Below are 21,413 nucleotides of genomic sequence, written 5' to 3' on the forward strand. Positions count from 1 at the left end.
ACTGAGCTGATCTACAATGGCACCCGCACCAGCCAGCGGACACCCTCACGGGCCAATTCGAACAATGATTTAGATATCAGCTAGATATCCGCTAGATATGAAACAGAAACGATAACGAGATATTGAAGAAAGTCATGTCAAATTTGATATTTCCGCGATTCCGAATGTCCTCTTGATCGATCTCTTTAAAGGGGCCCACTGACTATCAGTCCGCCGGACGATATCGGCCTGTCTGTTGTTCGGAACTGTCAAATTTTTGTTCTAACTGACAGGCCGATATCGTCCGGCGGACTGATAGTCAGTGGGCCCCTTAAGATTTGCTTAAGATATTACTTAGACATCCAATGGATATCTAATGGATATCCCAAAATGTCACAATAATTGTAGCGTGAAAATAACAATTTGTTTCTCGAATCGAACTGCAAAAGATAACTAGTTGAGAACTAAACTATAACGTATCTATTAGATCTCGTATTGTTCTCGTATGTAGTAATTATCACGTTGTTCGAATTGAGTAGTAGTAAAGTAGTAAAACTCTTTATTGTACAAAAAGAAACATAAAACAAGAGTAAAACGCATCATTTGTACAAAGGCGAACTTATCCCTTTCAGGGATCTCTTCCATTTAACCTTTGAGCAATTGAGGGAGAATTGGAGAACGGTAGACATCAAAGCTGTACTAAACAGCATAAAAGAAAATATTTAGTTTCCTAAAAGACAGGTAAACGAATTAACCGGTCAGACTCTAACAATTTTCGTATTCCACTGGTAACGCCGCGCACGTCATCGGCGACCATTACACTGATTGCTGGTAGCAAATGATACTCCGGGGGTAATTGTGTGACTTCCTCCAGTCAACTGCCGGGATCCCGCTTCCAGAATGTGGCTTCATTATCTTGTGTTTGCACGCTCTTAAGACGAAAGGACGACGTCACGTGACCACTTCTCGTCGTGATATTTTTGTAAAACACTAGCTTTTGCCCGCGACTTTGCGTGGAATTAGTTCTAGCAGTTAGAGCAAGTACAGCGCCGGAATAAAATCTAATGGCAATAATTTCGAGCATAATATGCTTAATTGTTTACACCAATTAACAGGCAATTCATTAATTTTCTCATTTCCAACCCTATTTTCACCTTCTTTAGGGATGACTTCCGACATAAAAACTATCCTATGTCCTTCCCCGGGACTCAATCGGAACTGTCAAATTTTTGTTCTAACTGACAGGCCGAAATCGTCCGGCGACTTGATAGTCAGTTGGGCCCCTTTATGTGACTTTTGCATTTATATTAGTATGGATGTTTATGAAATTTTATCATACTATTAACTAAAGCTTTTTTAATTAGGTATTATAAAAGTTAGCTTTTAAGTATTTGTATGATACTTACTTTTTGCTCCTAGCTATTACAATATCAAATAATAGAAAAAGTCAGACGAAGGGGCATATATAGCTAGGTATTTCAAATCTAGAAAACCTTCATAGAACATTTAAGTAAAAACTAAAGCCACAAGCTTATCGAATTTTAGATCCTCAACTTTTTGCTAAGTACGGACTTGCCGGCTGACAGACGGACAGACAGACAGTTGAGTGATCTTGTAAACCACCTTTTTTCGAACGTATACATTTGTAACATTATCAACCGACATAAAAAAGGAGGTTCTAGTTATTCCTATAAGTATCTAGGTACTTATTTGTGTCGGTATCGGTACGCAGTATGTTTGTATCAATTGTGAGTAATTGAATAATAATGTGTGTGAATTAATATAAATAACGAGTTTTTAAAACATTATCTCTTTATACTTTAATAGGCTAGATGACAAATTTTTATTAATGGTATTAATCGATCAGGTTTGTTTTTGGGAACAAATGTCTATATGGGACCCATTGCATTAATGATTAAAGCAATACAAAGGTCAGAAATAATAGTCAAAGGTCCGACAGTCGTACTTGAGAAACGCTCCTAACAAAACGATAAGTGAACGTGACGTCATCACTGAGAGCCCATCTTAAATGTATGGACAAAACATATTTCATGCTTTACTTTGTAAAAACTTTTCTTTCAACAGGCTAATAGGTACTCATCGAGACAATTTTTACAACCCCAAACACAATAAGTATCCCAGGTAGCAAAATGACGTCAGCGACGTCATAATGACGGCATTATTACGTCATAATGACGTTGCTGACGTCATAATGACGTATAAATGCTACTGGGGATGCGCTGTGTCCATCTTCAGATCAGCTCAATGGTACCATAATATTGCTTTGTCGCCCAACTTATGCAATAAATGAATCTTATCTTATCTTACATATGTATGTGAAGTTTCAGCTCAATCGAATAACGGGAAGTGGATCTAAATAACTTGCAAGATTTGATTTGATACATACAAAACATTATAAAGTTAAGGCGGTTCCCTGAGACAGAAGGCGATAAATCTCCTTATATGATCCTGTTTTTCTAAGAGGCGTTGATATTCGTAGACGTGGAAAAAATATATGTAGTTCTTGACTATATTATCTTTAATATCATATCTTCCGATACACGAATTATGAGACTTCGCTCGATACAATTAATTCCCAAAGTTACCTCTAACTCGGACTTTTAATCTAACTTTACTCGGTTATTTATTATGTGATACTATGAAACAAAAAAAGAAGAAAAAACAATCTTAACTTAAATAGTAATTTCATAGCTTTCGAATTACGATATTGTAGGGTAACGTTTTTATCTACAAAATTCGATCAAATTTGACACTTGACGCGCATGATCTTTCCCGTTCTTTCTTGCGAAATGAGAGACAGCGGCAAACCGATGGAACGGCCTTAAATTCTTCTTCTTCTTTCCAGTCATATCCTCATTGCTGAGGGTCGTGTTGACCACAGACGCTTAGCACCACTTTCTTCCACGCTCTCCTATCCTGCGCCTTGCAGGCCTTGGGTACTGCATGCCTTTACTGTGTCTATCCACCGAGTAGGCGCTCTTCCTCTACCTCTCTTCCCTTCTACGTGACCGATCATCACTGAAGAACTTTTACGAGCATCAACAATGATCCTGACATACATACAACCTCATTTATAGGTCACAATTTAATGCAAAATCGGTGTTTGTCGCTCCCAAACCAGACCCAAAGGCGGTCAGCTTATCTCCCAAGATAACTAAATTAATTATCACCATTCCAAGCTAGAAAGCTAAGGCTGATTCTTTTATAAAAATTTGATGTGGTTTTGAGTCGTGTTTCAGGTGACCTCGTTGCATCAGTCATCCCGACACGTTATTTGTTATTTTCGATCGGCGTTTGTCGATGTACGATTGACATCTTGGCTAGGTACTCTGGTTGCATTTCGTCAGCACCAATCAGCGTCAGCCGTTAACGTTGATTGGTGCTCACGGTCAAGGTCGTATCTATAAGATGAAAACCATATCATCATCATCTTCATCATCTTCCTCGCGTTGTCCCGGCATTTTGCCACGGCTCATGGGAGCCTGAGGCCCGCTTGGCAACTAATCCCAAGAATTGGCGTAGGCACCAGTTTTTATGAAAGCGACTGCCATCTGACCTTCCAAGTCTTCCAACCCAGAGGGGAAACTAGGCCTTATTGGGATTAATCCGGTTTAGAATAGAATAATATTTATTCAGGCATCACATCATTATTACATTACAAAGATACATTAACAACAACAAGAAAGAAAAAAACAAAGGTGAAAAATACAAAACTAACAGATAAGAATGTGAGGCTGAAATGGTCTCCACTCAGCAATGCAGTTGGCACGACTAAGCGTTGTCAACGGCGCTGGTTTTCTGTGGAGCCAGGAGGAGAGGAGGTGTGCGGAACGGCATACCAGGCCTCCTTCACTCGCTTGAAACCACGCGCTATATGCCTACCGCTTGGCGTATCGTCGACGATAGAACCGACAGAGGGCCGCCGAACGCCCGCCTGAGCGCTCGCACCGCACGTTTCCCGCGCCTACGCTTCGAAATGCCGAAACCACGTAATTATTGTGCAGTAGATGGGTGTAAAAGTCAAAAAACAAAGAAAAAAATTGTCGTATTTACCGAGTAGTATTTTAAATCTATCTTTATGAATTTTGTCACCATTTATTTCTTTGAACATAAGTAGGTAAATCGTAAATGAAGGAGTTTTTTGAGTCAGGTAATATAATTGTTGTTTTTAAATATTTGATTGACTAATAAAAAATATGGTTGATTCGCAACATTTACAATAATAACATAAGTAACAGTACAACCCTAGCGCATTCTTACGATGACGCGTTGGCACGTGGCTCGCACGGCGAGCAAGGCAGTCTCGACTCTTTGTGCGCGTACTTATGGTACATTTCTTCTCGTCCTGAGCAGCAGGTATTATTATTAAGATTCTGTAGGCTATTATAGCGTAGGTATTTTCGCTTTTGTATGGGAATGATGTATCTGTTACGTAGTAACTATTTATTAATCTGTGGGCATACTGCGCGACTTGTGTCAGTTAATAATAAATAAATAAACATTTGTCAATAGTAAATATGAAATATAAATACTTGTATATTACAGCAAAGGTACACGTATTATACATATAAATTCATTATATTGCGGTAACTAGAAATCGACTTGGGGGTTAGTAATATTTAGGAACTGGAGCCATGTAGAATGATGCCCTTAGGCAGCAATACCTAGTTGAGCTATTAGGTTTCACGATGTTTTCCTTCACCGAAAAGCGACTAGATTCACCAGAGCTTTTGAGATGAAATGAGAAAACCATATCAATATTTAAAAACAGAATAGGCACCAGATATACTTAATTGGTCGATTTCCTGTGAGCTTTCAAGTAATTAAAGTGATTACACGAGTTAAAGTCGCCTTTGGCGTTATGTTGATCGGTTATCGTTGGATGAAAAAAAAAACCGCCTAAGTGCGCACCGAGGGTTCCGTACTTTTTAGTATTTGTTTTGTGCGGCAACAGAAATACATCATCTGTGAAAATTTCAATTGATAGCTAGTCACGGTTCATGAGATACAGCCTGGTGACAGACAGACGGACAGACGGACAGACGGACAGACGGACAGACGGACAGACGGTCAGACGGACAGACGGACAGCGGATTACTAATAATAGGGTCACGTTTTTGAATTCTATTCTATTCTATTCTACCCTTTGGGTACGGAACCCTAAAAAGTAAAATGGCTGTTAATTGGAAAAAATATAAGATTTTTCTTGTATTTGTAATGGAATTGAGTAGGCATGAGTAGTGATAAGGATAATTATTTTTATTTACATACGAATTAATCTGTGTCTATGTCAATGTAGATTTCGTTAGTTTTTAGGGTTCCGTACCCAAAGGGTAAAAACGGGACCCTATTACTAAGACTCCTCTGTCCGTCTGTCTGTCTATCCATTGTGTAGTATCCAAGTGGTATATCCATTTAAAATTTAAACTAAATTCCTTAGAGGATATAACCAAACGGAGCTGCGGAGTAGCCATTAACATGCGTTCCCCTCGAAAATAGTCTGCCAATGGTCATACACAATGTATGGACTGACGTTTATATGACATGGCTATTTTTACGTTACGTATACATTTGACGTTCCTCTGGCAAAATCGGCAGACTTTTTTGTACAGAAAAATTCAGGCAAGGCGTCTCCGTTTCGTCATATCCTCTGAATTCATATGAAGTCACATTCCGGTAGATTTAGTAGACAGAATTATTGAGATGTCATAAAACCGGCCATGTAATGTAACTAACCAACATTAAAACATGTTGAATAGGGTTGAGCTGAGCCTGCTTTCATTGCCCTCAGTCATATTTACGATGTACACTATATTCTACGAAGTTTATACCCATGCGACGCCATAAAATGTGACAGTATAATCAACTTTCTATCCAAATTAATCAACAGATTTACGACAATATTAGAGTCAATTCAATAACCCGTTTCAATTAAATGTGGTAGCGAAATTTCAGAACGCAACCCTGTCATCGGTCTCTCTTTAACACACTTAACTTTCCATCTTCCGTCTCGCGCGTCGCGTTGTGCGGTTGGCTGACTTCAGTAGCGCGTACGCACGCTCCGGTGATGCGCGTTTTGAAATTCGAACGAATTTTGCGCGTGTTTTTTTAGTTATTTTACTTGCCAGTATTTTTGTGTAGGGATGTGATTGTGACATTTGGATTACAGTGATTGGATATTTTGGATAAGTGAGGTTTGGTACACATGTTTGGGTTTTGATGAGATTGCAAAAAGTTTTAACTGTGTATGGATAACTTACGCTAAAATAAGTAGACGTTAGAAGAATTGAAAATAGTGTAGAAGTAGATATTAAGTAAAAATAGATGTTTTAAATGAAACACCTCTAAAAAATTCTAAATAAATACATTTTTTTTTAATTTTTAGGTGAATCTATTAATACTTTACCGTCAATGAGATTATTAATAAAAACATTTTATTTAAATCATTATTATTCACAACGACGGGACTTAATCGTGTAAAATAAGTTTCATTTTACGCGATTAAGTCCCGTCGTTGTGAATAATAATGTGTAAAAATCGTGAAAGTTTAAATCAGTATTTTATTTAAATGTTGTATACTTGAAAACATAGGTTCAGTCAAGTGTAAATATAGGTGCATATAACTTACTTAAAAATATATTGTTATATGTGACGTTTTCAACCAAAAGGTACCACATTGTCGCTTGTCGATAAGGTTGATTTCTAATTGAAGCTATATGGAAATAGCGCCTTACTGACAAGCGACAATAAGTACCATTTTCGTTGAAATTGGCACATATGTCCCATTCCCCTGACATCATAGAGTTAGATCAAGACAAGTCTACAACGATTTTGATAGCATACGCAGTGCAAGTGTTAATTGTACGTCATAATTTCATAGAAGTTTGACGTTTAGAATAACACTTACACTGCGTGTGTTATCAAACTCGTTGCAGGCATTTCTTGGCCTAGGTACATTAAAAAATATATATACAGGTTAGACATGCAGATTAAGATTGAGATTGAGATTGAAATTATATGTAGATTGAGCTATGGGACATATTTTTAAGTATGATGTGTGCAGTGTGCACCCATATTTTTACACTTGACTGTACCTAATATAAACATGCAACACAACTAATTATTTACCAAAACGATTGATGATTTGACAAGTGTCATGTCATAGTCAGTCAATAAGCATCATCTATTTTAGAAGAATCGATTTTGATATGAATTTGATAGAATTATTAGGGAACTTCTCCACGTTCAGAAGTAACTTAGAATTAGAGTCAGACCAACCAAACTCTGCATGGCATTTCCAATGGTAGTGTGGCATTGTCATCATTAATGTTTCTATGAAAAAGAATAAACAACATTAATGTGGCATTTCCTATAAAAAGGGAGCTTGTTGTCGATGGCGCTTACGCCATTATAAACTATGCTCCGATATAAATACAATGCCGCGCGACGCTGTGCGGCGTAAGCGCCATCAGTAAGGTCCCTTTTCATAGAAAATGCCCAAAATCACACAAAAAATTTTTTTGTAGCCAAAGAGCCAAAGTAAAGGGGCCCACCCCACTATCAGTCCGCCGGACGATATCGGCCTGTCAGTTGTTCCAAAGATAGATATAACTCCGTAATAGATGGATACAGTCTAAGGAAAAAACGTGCCTCGAAAATCAAGAAAATATGATCCTCGTTCAGAGGGCGCTACTAGCTTTGGCCTACTGACGTATAGATGGCGTTGACGGTTTCGTTTGTTATTTAACAATTTTAACGCATATCAGTGAAAGAGCATGGGTCAAAATCATAAAAAATAATTAATGCAAATAAAAAAAATCATTTATCGATATTTAAGTACATTTTATCGTATTTTTATAAATCTTCATTTTTAGTTTTAAAGTGTGTCGACAGATGGCAGTGAGTTTACTGGGGTTACAAAATTTACTATGACAGTACCGATCTAGTATAAGTTACTCTATGGTTGTTCGGAACTGTACATTTTTTGTTCTAACTGACAGGCCGATATCGTCCGGCGGACTGATAGTCAGTGGGCCCCTTTATAGATATCAAGGTACTTATCATATTCATATTCTTATTGACAAATTGATGACCGTGAGTTTTTTCTATAGGTAGCAATCAACCGTTTGTGTGAGACAAAAAAACGAACAAAGATAGCGGAACCATAACCGTGTTGTGGTTAATTAAAATATCTATAGATATATAAATTAAATTAGGATAAATTCTTTATTAATTTATGTACAAACGCCATCAGATATATCGGAGCGGCCGAGGTGCTCAAAAATATCCACGCACTTAACGCCTTGACAATAGAGGCGTGTTCAGATATTTGTAAGCACCCCGGCCGCTCCGATATATCTGATGGCGACTGTACCTATACAAACGATTTAGAATTTTGTGCAATAATCAGGATTAAAAAGGACTACAAAATGTAGCTTTTAAAAGTTGAATCCATATTTCCAATAATTCTACTTCTCTAACATAGCGGTTTCACTCACGTGTTTTTAGTCACTCGCGCGACATGTTTCGGAGAGCCTAGGTCTCCATTTTCAAGCAAATTTTATTTTCAAATGGAGACCTAGGCTCTCCGAAACATAGACTTATATTGACCGGAATATAGACCGTGGTTACCTTTTGTATTATTTGCATGTAACTGCGTCGAAATATCGGGAGCTCACAAATAATACAAAAGGTAATCTCCGAAAGTTAGTTAAATTCTACTTCTCTACCTATTATTCAAATCCCGTCGAAGTAGGTAGGTTTATATGTATATCTGTCCGATTACGGTTACCGTAGCCTATGGAGGCCTGTGACGTCAGTAACAGTGATGTCGACAATTGTCGCACCTGTCACCGTGAAATACCACCTGGTCACCTGGTGGTCAGGACGTTACCCGCGTAAGCTGAAGACGCGGGTCCGATTCCCGCCTCGGCGACCGGTAGCGTTGGTCACTTTTTCTTTAGTGTTTATTATCTATTTCAGTTTATAATTAAGTCTTGAAAGAAAGCGATATCGCTATATCAGTTATTACGCTTGACAAGCATATAATAGGGCTAGTTACTTTACATAAGATGTGAATAAGCTAATCTAAAGGTACTTACGCCCACATAAGACTACTGTCTTAAAATCCGCACCGCACTGGCGTAAAATAATATAACTAATTTAAGCTACATACATTTACTAATAGATAAACAAATCGATCGACTTTAAACCCACACGTGACACTAATATGGGGCATTTTCTATGAAAAGGGACCTTATTGTCGATGGCGCTTACGCCGCACAGCGTCGCGCGGCATTGTATTTATATCGGAGCATCGTTTATAATGGCGTAAGCGCCATCGACAACAAGGTCCCTTTTTATAGGAAATGCCACATATATTTAACGTGACAATCTAGTAAGCTCGATTAATTTCATTTGACCTTAAATTTAACATAGATTTTTACTGGTTTTCGTTGCTACAGAATGGACGTTCATAAGTTTTTTTAATGGGTATCTTCGTCTATATTTTATGATACTTGAATCAATCACACACAAAAGCACACACAATAAATTTGAAGTAAATTGCGCCTATTTTGGTAAGTACTAAGTAAAAATACTACCATTTTACACAAGAATTATTTATTTTTTATTTACGATGTCAAAACTAAAACAAAAGAAAATCTAGTAAGTCGTAACATATTAGTATTTTTAAGTTAAATCAAAGAAATACTACATTTGTCTCTCAAACAAAAAAACTAACTTCGAAAACGTACGAACTTCATTCTACGATTATCTTACATATGTAACCGTTAAATAATAAATAATAAAACGTTTAATAACAGGCAAGGATGACCCATGAAACATTTACAGACAACTACAATTACACAATTTAACACTAATTACTACTTAACTAAGCTTACAATAAATAAATTGCAAATAAAAACTGGATCATATTGATAAATATGTTAAACAAAAACTGGATCATATTGATAAATATGTTAAACAAAAACTGGATCATATTGATAAATATGTCAAACTTAATGAACCAATTATTATGCAAGAATGTTAACAATGATACAGTTATTACCCTACTAAATTTAAAACGTTCAATTTCCATACAACTTGTAGAGCTGTGCAGACCTTTTTAATTTAGGAGTATAGTCTATGAATACGTAAGCGAAACAGAACTTCAATATCTTGTAATGGTAACTAGTCTTATTTATTACTACGCCTACAGAATGCACGATATTATAGCGAATGCAATTAAATTTGCCTTTCATTATACATCTTTGCCATTTGAATTTCAACTGTATTAGTAAACCTTTAAAGTGGTTTTTTGAGAAGGTTTTGTTGATAAAATGGCGTCGTAAATCGGTGCGGTCAATAAGAAACAAACGCAAGTGTTTGTAGGCCTCGTTTAATAATTGGTTGTCTGGGGGGGCCTTTACGTGATATTTTCAATTTTATTGGTAGTCGTTAAAATTAAGAGACTATTAGTGAGTAGGCGGAAATATACTGAAAATACAATTTTCCCCTCACTAGCTCGGAAAGCCGTCTTTTATCCTTTAAAACAAGCGGGGAAAAACGCATTTTATCCACTAGTGGGGAAAGTAATTTGACCTTGGATGGAGCGTGTTTATGTAGGTTGACAGATAACAAAACGTAAAACGCTCATAATAATGGTTCGTTCGATATTAATTATCATTAAATAAATGGTTTGAGAATCTAATAAAAAATACCAGATTTAGCTTTATTTAATGATTTTAAATCATAAACCTTAAAATTCCATAATAAACGTTTGTTTTTTAATAATTATGTTAAATATAATTCTGAACGCACAAGTCGATGCAATTTTAAAATGCATAATTGACATTTTAACACTCGCTACGCTCAGGATTCTATTTAAGAACCACTCGCTTCGCTCGTGGTTCAACTATAGAATCCTTTCGCTGGCTCGTGTTTCAATTCCACACTCGCGGGTAAAATACAACTTTGCACCCTTGTATAACAAATAACTATTATTAGCAAGTATTGTACCAGAGTTAAACTACTAATTTGTTAGTTATTACTACCTACTAAGTATTAAGGCCAGTGGCGTAACTAAGGGGGGTGGGGGGGGCAAGTGCCCCGGGCGCCATCCAAGGGGGCGCCAAAATGGACAAAAGGCAGCAGTAGGGAAACTTCTGTCCGCCCTGTGCCAATGGCATTTCACTATCACAACATTGCGTAGTGTTACTGTACCGCCGATTATCTAAACCATTGTGCAGAACTGGAGAAACTTTGAAAGCGCTTCATCGAGCCATTGTTTTATTTTTTTAAACGAAACGGTGTAAGAGTCAACATTTTTATATTGAGATATGTCTTTTTGAAATGGAAAGGTTTTGGATTAGTAAAAGTGGGAGATACTGATCATTCTGTGGCGCTTACTGTTGTTATTTTATTAGTAAACTAAATAAAATATTATTTTATATAAGCTTGACTAAAAGAGCTTACCTATTACGTAACTAATTAAATTCGTGCTAATTAACTATTGTATAAAATACTTTCTCTAAGAGTCAACCAAAACAAAGAATCTAGGAGGCCAATCCGAACTTACATTTTGAGATCAAAATGATGTCTGTTTGTTATCAACATTCGCCGTGCGTCTTGTATAAGATAGCTAGTGACGTCATTTAGATATCAAAATGTATGTTTGATTTGGCTTCTAGGTTATTTATTGTAAGTCCCGCTGAAAGTACCCGTACCCGTAGTTTTCGTTGGTGTCTTTTGTTCTATGATTTGAATTGTCCGTGTCCGCACGGCAGTGATATGTGATGTGATATCTTGGACGCCATTATAAACGATGCTCCGATATAAATACAATGCCGCGCGACGCTGTGCGGCGTAAGCGCCATCGACAATAAGGTCCCTTTTCATAGAAAATGCCCCGTATTAGTTCACTACTACGTTTAAACAAAACGTTGCATTTATTTTAGTTATAGTTTGATCTACGAAGTCTTAATTTCGACATTCAAGTCGATGTGTACACAAAGGGATTTTATCAGCATCAGTATCAGATTTGAAAAAAATTAAACAATGTTAAATAATGTATATATTAGTTAATTGTTCTAAAAATTTAATGTTTCTTTTTATGTATAGTTTAAGATCTCATTCCCAGTCCTATTATACTTAAGGGGCCCACTGACTATCAGACCGCCGGACGATATCGGCCTGTCAGTTAGAACAAGTTGTTCGGAACTGTCAAATTTTTGTTCTAACTGACAGGCCGATATCGTCCGGCGGACTGATAGTCAGTGGGCCCCTTTAGTCAACGCTATGTACTCCATAATTTTCGTACTGTATCAGGTAAAGTACTTTGACACAATTTTATTGCAACATATGTAATACATACGATGAGGCTGTACTTAATAAATAAAATAAAATAAATAAAATAAATCTTCACCAATAGAGGTTTCTGTGGGTCACTTTGCATGGAAATTTAATACAAAGTGGTCCGTATTTATTGCTCACGAATTCGAACACAGATTTCCACGACTTATTTAACTTATTTTATTAGTAAACCTTTTTAAATCGCTTTATGAACGTTTCAGCTTTAAACTGCGAACTGTAACTTTTTTCGAACGAAATGTAATCCTCAGTGGTAATATGTGGCATTTCCTATAAAAAGGGACCTTATTGTCGATGGCGCTTACGCCATTATAAACGATGCTCCGATATAAATACAATGCCGCGCGACGCTGTGCGGCGTAAGCGCCATCGACAATAAGGTCCCGTTTCATAGAAAATGCCCCATATTTTGAAGCCTTACAGCTAGTGGTTACATTATATGCCATTACAGAACCACAATACAACTTATCATTGATTACGAGCATTAGTGGAAGCGAAGTTACGATATAAGGTACAGTATTTTAATTTATACCGAGTTTTATCATCCTTCATAATTTGGTATATTTATTTTTGTTTTATTTTATTTATGTGGCTCACCAAATTAAAAATTAAATTAAATTGAATTAAAAATAAGTCATAGAGATTTAAAGGAATTACAATGTTAGCTTACAGTTCAGATCAGATCTGGATTATAACTAAACATTAGGTTAAAATATACCTAACGATTAAGATGAGATGTCATTTCTATGCTAGATTATGGACAGTCAAGGGCATAAATATATATACATTCCCAAAGTTTCAAAAATATGTGTACGTTCTTACACCTTAGACAATAAAGTCGAGTTCACATATTTTTGAGCCATTTGTCTGGATCGATATTTTTGCCTTCGACTGGACAAGAAGGTGAAATAAACAGTAGTAAACTAGTAATATTTTAAATCTAAACAGAGTTGCGTTACCTAGTAATTAAACTAAGTCTTAAACTACTAAACTAATAGTATTTAATTCATATTAATTGAGAAAACTACTATTCTTTGGTTGTTAAATCACAAAAAATAAAATAATTTAGACCCAGTACATGCCATCTTTAAACTTACCTCATATAGCGAAGACCCTCAAAGAACCCTCAAAAACCAGCCTATTATATCAGCCTGCAACCCCTTAAGGGAGTTAAGGGCCACTTGCGCCATCCAGGGTTAGCCAGAGCCACTAACTCGGGGTTAACCGGTTAAACCCGGAGTAACCAGTACAGTGGCTAACCCTGGATGGTGCGAGTTGCCCTTAGAGGGATAAATTACAGTTACAATACTGTTTGTAGTCATATTGTATCAGTGAAGATGAGGTCACGTGCGTCCGCGCAGATTGTGTTCAGCAGCACCATCTCTACCCGATTATAAAACGACTTAACAACATACTAGCTTTATATGTGGTATTTTCTATAAAAAGGGACCTTATTGTCGATGGCGCTTACGCCATTATTAACGATGCTCCAATATAAATACAATGTTGCGCGACGCTGTGCGGCGTAAGCGCCATTGACAATAAGGTCCCTTTTCATGGAAAATGCCCCATATACAGTTAATACATTATTCTATGCGAAGGCAGAACCACAGTGGCCATCGCTGCCCACTCTAAAAGGGAGTAACTACATACTAGCTTTATATACAGTTATTACGTTTTTAGATACATTGAAAAACCACAATGATCTCCAATTTAATATAAAAATAATACCGAAAGGTATGCAGGCTTTCCCGCAACCCGCATCTGGCTTGCATACGGACTAAAGCCCCCATTCCGATATAGAATACAATAAATCAATTTCTGCAGTTTTGATATTTGTGGCATTTCCTATAAAAAGGGACCTTATTGTCTATGGCGCTTACGCCATTATAAACGATGCTCCGATATAAATACAATGCCGCGCGACGCTGTGCGGCGTAAGCGCCATCGATAATAAGGTCCATTTTCATAGAAAATGCCCCATTTTATCGTGTTAGGTACACAAAAAAAAGGTTGACATTAACCATGAAAAAAATTCTTGAAGGAAGACTGAAATAATCTTGAACCAAGAAAAAAGTTCTTGGCTCGAGAATTTTTTTCTTGGCTCAAGATTTTTTTTCTTAGACCAGAACTTTTTGCTTGGTTCAAGATAATTTCGGTCTTCCTTCAAATTTTCTTCGTTCAAGAATATTTTTCTTGGTTCAAGTCAACTTTTTTTTCTGAGTCAACATTAATAGTAGCTGATAAAACAACGCGCCAAATGTAACCCATGTTATTATTTAAATATATCTTTAGTTTACCGTAAAGACAGTTGTAGAATGACTTTCTATATCGCCTTCTCGATCCGCACGCCTACACCCTTATCTCGAAGCTAAATGGTTTCCATCAATAACTGACAGCAGCATCAGTCTCTCGGATAGTTCCGCTACGCGCACGGAGATAAGCAATAAGCACTGCTTATATAAATGCTTCCTAGCCCAGTCGGGTGCCCCTACTTAGCCTAGTTGAAGCCACATCTCGCAAGACAGAACGGAAAAGATCATGCGCGCTAAGTGTCAATTAAAATTTGATCGAATTTTATTTATTTTAAAAACGTTACCTTACAATATCGAAATTCGAAAGCTATGAAATTACTATTTAAGTTAAGATTGTATTTTCTTCTTTTTTTGTTTATAGTATCACATAATAAATAACCAAGTAAAGTTTGATTAAAAGTCCGAGTTTGAGGTTACTTTGGGAATTAATTGTATCGAGCGAAGTCTCATAATTCGTGTATCGGAAGCTATGATATTAAAGATAATATAGTCAAGAACTACATATATTTTTTCCACGTCTACGAATATCAACGCCTCTTAGAAAAACATGATCATATAAGAAGATTTTTCGCCTTCTGGCCCAGGGAACCGCCTTAATGCTTTTTTTCTAACACCTAGTAGGTGTCCGTCAGATCTACGGACCAATATTCGGAAGACACATTGATAGATTTGTCCGTCACATCTGTACGAAGAGTTTAGTGTATCCCTATTATCCCTAACGTGATTTTACAAGTATTTGTGCCTGAGTGTGTGCTGAGAGTGTATTACCAAAACAGGGACCCAATTTTCCGAAATGTATTTGACTAATATTTTTAGTATTTTAAGCTACATACTTTTACGATTAAACCACGAATTTTTATTATCTTTTCATAAGCTTTTTTAGCTTTTTTTTATTTTTATTCGACAGTTTATTGAGTAATTGGGGCATTTTCTATAAAAAGGGACCTTATTGTCGATAGCGCTTACGCCGCACAGCGTCGCGCAACATTGTATTTATATCGGAGCATTGTTAATAATGACGTAAGCGCCATCGACAATAAGTCCCTTCTTATAGAAAATACCACAATTAATTTATACTTATTTTTTTAGTATCCGACCCTTTTTCTGCTGTATTTCTAAAAGCTAGGAATAAACGTATAAATGTGCCCGTCAGATTTTGGAAAAAAAATATTGTCATGCAGAGATGTGACTGTCGGAGATAATCTTAAAAAACGAACTGGGTAAGTATAGATAGTCTATTACCGTCTGAGAAATACCAGTATAAATATATTTGTATAGTTGAATACTCGTATGGTGATAAGTTAAAACTAATTTACCTGCCAACTCTACAAGATGTCAAAAGATTTATGATTCTATTGAGCAAAAACATAACGTCGCTATACTTACTCAACCTCATATCTGCAACAATCATTTGATGGAAATGTCGCTTTTCTTTTATTCGGAATACGGGTGTTTTTGTCATCAAATGAGTGTTGCAGATACGAGGTTGAGTAAGTATAGCGGCGATAAACTCTCATCCTTTTTAGAAAATAAAATGCTATTTTAATAAAAAAACTATTCGACACTTCACACATCCTTAGACGAACCTAGGTTTTTTTTCAGACCTTGTACGTCTATAGAATATATATAGCCTTATTGCCTTATAGGTTCGTTTCATTTAGTCTATGCTGCATGTTGGTTATAGATTAAATGTTGTGGACACCGCAATTTGAAATATTTAAGCTTTCCTAGTACTTATACGTCCCAGTCAATTTGGACTGTAATTTACAATTAAATAGTATTACTGTCTCCCAATTTGTGCCACAAACAATAAATAACAATAATTTCGAAGTTAATTCAGCAAATTTTTGACAAGGGCATACGATCGGTTAAGAAAACACGGTCACTCCTAGACGCTATTTTACGTGTAAAACACATACTAACTACTAACCTCACCCCGTTTAGCCTTTAGTTGTATTTGTATTCCTCTCTAGCTTCCGCTAGCTATGATTTTCATTCATTAGAGGCTGTGTGTGCAATGAAGTATTTTCAATGCGGAACCGAATTAGCAATTGATATAAGGTTTTTAGTTAAGGATTTATCAAAAACCAGGCATGATTCTAAGATGTGAGTCATCTTACTAAATGGCACCGTTGTATATCGGGGTTTTTATATTTTAAGTTAAGAATTATATTTTACCCAAGTACCTATCTGTCTCACGGAAGTTTTTTTTTTTTTTTAATTCATTACATTTCACAGCATAACAGTGATCCAAAGCACTGTGAAACCAATAGACATTTCACACACATAGTACACAAATCAAAATTAACATATAACAGAAGAAGGCCGTTCATTCCTCGTCTCGCAGAACCTCAAGCATTCATAACACACGTCCAACCATCCACTCGCAAACACATCACAGTTTGGTGCTGATTCGAGGAGCGAGTTTAGCAGGTGCATTAATAATTATTAGCTTACAATACATGTTAAATACGACTAGGGAACAAATCAAATTATTTTATTAAATAAATCAAGTCCACCGGTGGCCGAGGCGGGAATCGAACCGGCGTCTTTAGCTTACCTGGCTAACGTCCTGACCACCCGGCCACCGGGCCGGTGATTTCTTTAGTATATGACATCTAACTCAGTTTATTATGTTAAACATGTTGAATCTAACCGTAAGTGGTCTGTGTCGGTAATGTCGGTATAAAAAGCCGTTACAGCTCTAACGAGTGCGCCCGCATGTTTGGGATGCCTACATGAGGCGCAAGGTTTACAAGCGTTTTTAGGGTTCCGTACCCAAAGGGTAAAACGGGACCCTATTACTAAGACTCCGCAGTCCGACTGTCCGTCGGTCCGTCGGTCCGTCTGTCTGTCACCAGGCTGTATCTCTTGAACGATGTATTTCTGTTGCCGCTACAACAACAAATACTAAAAATTAAATTTGTCCGGTTTTTGTTTTTTATAGTGTGGACTTTTTTTTCAAGTACATTAGAAGAAGTGTAGATAAGTAGCTAAACATGGGATTTAAAATTAAAATAAGCTTGAGCTCAGACAACGTGTACTAGTTAAGAGCGCTCTTACAAGAAAAGTGGAAATAATGTAAAATTGATGATATTCCTCGACGAAATGCAGGAATTTTTTTTTAATACTACGTCGGTGGCAAACAAGCATACGGCCCACCTGATGTTAAGCAGTCTCCATAGCCTATGTACGCCTCTCGGAGTTCCGTACTTTTTAGTATTTGTTGTTATAGCAGCAACATAATATTAAATACGTCTGTGAAAATTTCAACTGTCTAGCTATCACGTTTCATGAGATACAGCCTGGTGACAGACAGACGGATAGATGGACAGCGGAGTCTTAGTAATAGGGTCCCGTTTTTACACTTTGGGTACGGAACCCTAAAAAAGTGCAAGTGCTTCAAAGTTTGCCTAAATACAACATAGGAACAGTTAGCATCAATTAGCCGCTCCGATATATGTGCTCCTATAAAAAGGGGCCTTATTGTCGATGGCGCTTACGCCGCAACAGCGTCGCGCGGCATTGTATTTATATCGGAGCATCGTTTATAATGGCGTAAGCGCCATCGACAATAAGGTCCCTTTTTATAGGAAATGCCACATATCTGATGGCGACTATAGTTACACAAATAATCCAGCAATAACAACCAACAGCAATTATCGTCTAATCGTAAAATGAAAGGCAACAAAGTTCACGTAACCCGTATGAACGTATAAAATGCGTAACTAACTGTTAGAGACACGCGAAGTGACAATATTACCATGCATTTACATGTAAGCTGCTTTCAATAGCCGAGCCGGTGCGCCAACGAACGGTATACTCCAGTCATTTTACGAATCAGAAGTATGGCGATTTGGAAATAATTTATTATAGCTGGCATTTTTAGTTTAACGAATTTATCATGATTCGAACTAGAATTCAACAAAATGTCGTTATATGCTTTCCGGTACAAGTATGTGCCCATTACAAACGTTTTTTTTTTTGTAGAATTTTTATGAAAATTGCTCTTCTAGGTCGTCTTATAGGCATCTAAACAAAGTAGGTAAATAGGTACTTACTCTAATTACTATTTGTTTCTAGCAAAGACATGTATCACTTAGTTTACCTATACTAAAGATTTTTTATTAATATCACAACAAATAATACAAATAACTTAAAACTAAGATGCGCCATATAAACTTTTAAAAGTTTATGCGTTACTGATTAGAGGCAAAAATGTCTTTATCCTTGCAGATAGAAATTATGGAATTAATAAAAATAGTTTGAAATAAAAAAACGGGTTTACTTTTATTTCTATTTACCTGCTTTTGGGTAGAATTTAGTAGTAGTAATAATAACTTTGACACAACACAGGCTTACAAAAATTAATGACAGTAATGGATGTACAAAGGCGAACTTGTCCCATAACCTATAAGTGATATGTTCCGGCTAACCTTTGAGTAGATGAGTGGAAAACTAGAATTTAAATGTAGATTTTTTGTAGGATTGCTGCAATACTTATCATATTACACGGATATTTAAAAAATCAGTCTATTATAATTTAATCTTTTGCGCAACCGTATCTTTCTTGGGCTAAACATCGCTGTTTCTTATTAGGCTTTGGTATCCTGTTCTATCGAAAGAAAATTCATTATGGCCTTGAAAACCTGTCCAGGAAAGTTAAAACTTATTTCCAATGGCTGCTAACGGAATATTTTTTGTTTTTAGACGAATTCTTAATACAATACAATTTTTAAGTTTCAAAAAATTATTTTCAAACAAAAATAATATGCAAATCTTTCCCTTCACCAAAAGCACGATTTTCTATAAAATACCTCAAGGTGGGCTTACAAGAATTACAAGCCTGTGCTCTAAAGAATCTAAAGGAAAATTGAACAAGCCTTTCAGTGACCGAGGCCGGAACCGAACCGACCTGCTAACACCCTGGACCTCTGTGTCACCCGGTCATGGCGATACCGGTCCGTCCCAAATTCTCGAGTATGAAATGTTTGAAAGGCTAATAGGCGCCATTGATCAACTCTTGAGGGCGAGCGGCCCTAATTGTTAAGAAATAATATTAGTCGAATATAAGTATTATTCGAGAAATGGGCCCAACTTGATAGAAAATCGATTGGAACGCGGAAATTATTCGCAAAAGGCACATTTAACCGTTTACGTATGAAAACATTTTAGCTATGCGAAGCTGGGGAATAAAGTTAGGTGCTTGCGCGTGCGCCGATTTATACATTTACTGTAAGTGGCGTTGTGTTAAACGACATGCCAAAGTAATGTGGTGATTCTATTGACAGTGACATTTTAGTTTTTTGCGTAATGTAAGTTTAACAACTTGACTAACCTCAATATGTAAGTTTAAAGTGTGTAGAAGTAGAACGGGCGAGGTTGTAACAATCTAAATACAACTTTGTTTTGTTTAAACTAAATGCTGATATGTACTGTATATATGTATCATAGTTTCTTGAAGACTGCTGAGTGTGCCCTGTTTATCAAAAGCTTGTAGCTTGTAATACAAGCGGAACTCACTTTTTGACAGCTTATGTTAGAAAGGGACTTCCACTTGTATTACAAGACACAAGCTATTGATAAACAGGGCTCTGATGACAATATTGTGTTGCTTATTCAAGTTCCCAAATCGGACCAGTGCCCTGTTTATCAAAAGCTTGTGGCTTGTAATACAAGTGGAAGTCCTTTTCTAACAGAAGCTGTCAAAAAGCACACACATGTTATGCAAGCCATATCTAGTTTGTATAGAATGCTTTTTTACTCCCTTCTTTTTTTTTGTGTTTCCACTTAGTTATTGCATGTTAATTGTACTTTTGTGGACATCTGTTATTGGCTATGTTTTCTGCTCACTATGATTTGTATTAATTTTTGTATTGCTGTTGATGCCCCAAATAAATAAAATAAAATAATAAATAAAAAGTGAGTTCCGCTTGTATTACAAGCTACAAGCTTTTGATAAACAGGGCGCAGGTGAGATTATAAGGTCAGATGACATTCAGAAAAAAATCGAGGATCTTAATCTTAATATTAAAGACACATTCATTTTTTTGAGTAACTCGTGTATAACTTCTGCTTACATGTCTGCGTGCATATGACACTTATATCAATCGCCAAGCATTCCCTCTCCATACTCATTGATTGCTTCTTCATTTCCTGGTTATTGATGACTCGTTTCAACTTTCTCTTCGCTTATGAATGATCGCAGCGCTTATGGAGTCATCAGTTCTATGCGAGTTATGAGGCATGTTATATGTGCGCATATGTTTACCTATCGGATATAAATGAGAGCTTGTTAGCCGATTAAATATGATGTATTTATTGAAGATGTGGGAAAGTTTCGAGTCTTTATTGGAATGTGGATTGGGATGTGGTAGTAAAGCATTGTGATGTTTTATCAGTTATCACATTTCAATACACTGAACAAAATAAATAGCCAAACTCATTAGTAATTAGGCACCCGCAATTTTCACCATACAATTGTATACAAAAAATATTTTCAAAACCATACTGTCGATCGCAGGCAAATGACTCTCTTACATGTGGGATTGAATTTTTATTTGGGTAAATATATTGAGCCTCAAATTGTTGCCAAAGACATTCTTTAAAATTTCGAGTTTACTTTATGCAACGATTTAAAAAACCCTTATGTAAGTACTTTTTCATACAAAATAAAACGATTTTGTACTTGAAAACGATTTATGCACATCATTTTGAAGTTCGATATGT

At 36.4% G+C, this 21,413-nt stretch overlaps 1 protein-coding gene across 2 annotated transcripts in view; it reads left to right on the top strand.

Annotated features, from left to right (window-relative positions):
• LOC134749594 (protein prickle-like) overlaps positions 1–21,413 on the top strand; it is a 518,207-nt gene that overhangs the window by 288,213 nt on the left and 208,581 nt on the right. The window contains exon 1 of one of the 2 annotated variants that reach the window (XM_063684598.1): positions 5,968–6,194. The exons of the other annotated variant lie outside the window; for it this stretch is intronic. The gene's annotated coding sequence lies outside the window, so the exon portion shown is untranslated. Of the gene's footprint in view, positions 1–5,967; positions 6,195–21,413 lie in introns of those variants that run through there. 2 annotated transcript variants of the gene reach the window in all.

This window comes from Cydia strobilella, chromosome 18 (assembly GCF_947568885.1).
Source record: "Cydia strobilella chromosome 18, ilCydStro3.1, whole genome shotgun sequence".
Lineage (NCBI taxonomy): Eukaryota > Metazoa > Arthropoda > Insecta > Lepidoptera > Tortricidae > Cydia > Cydia strobilella.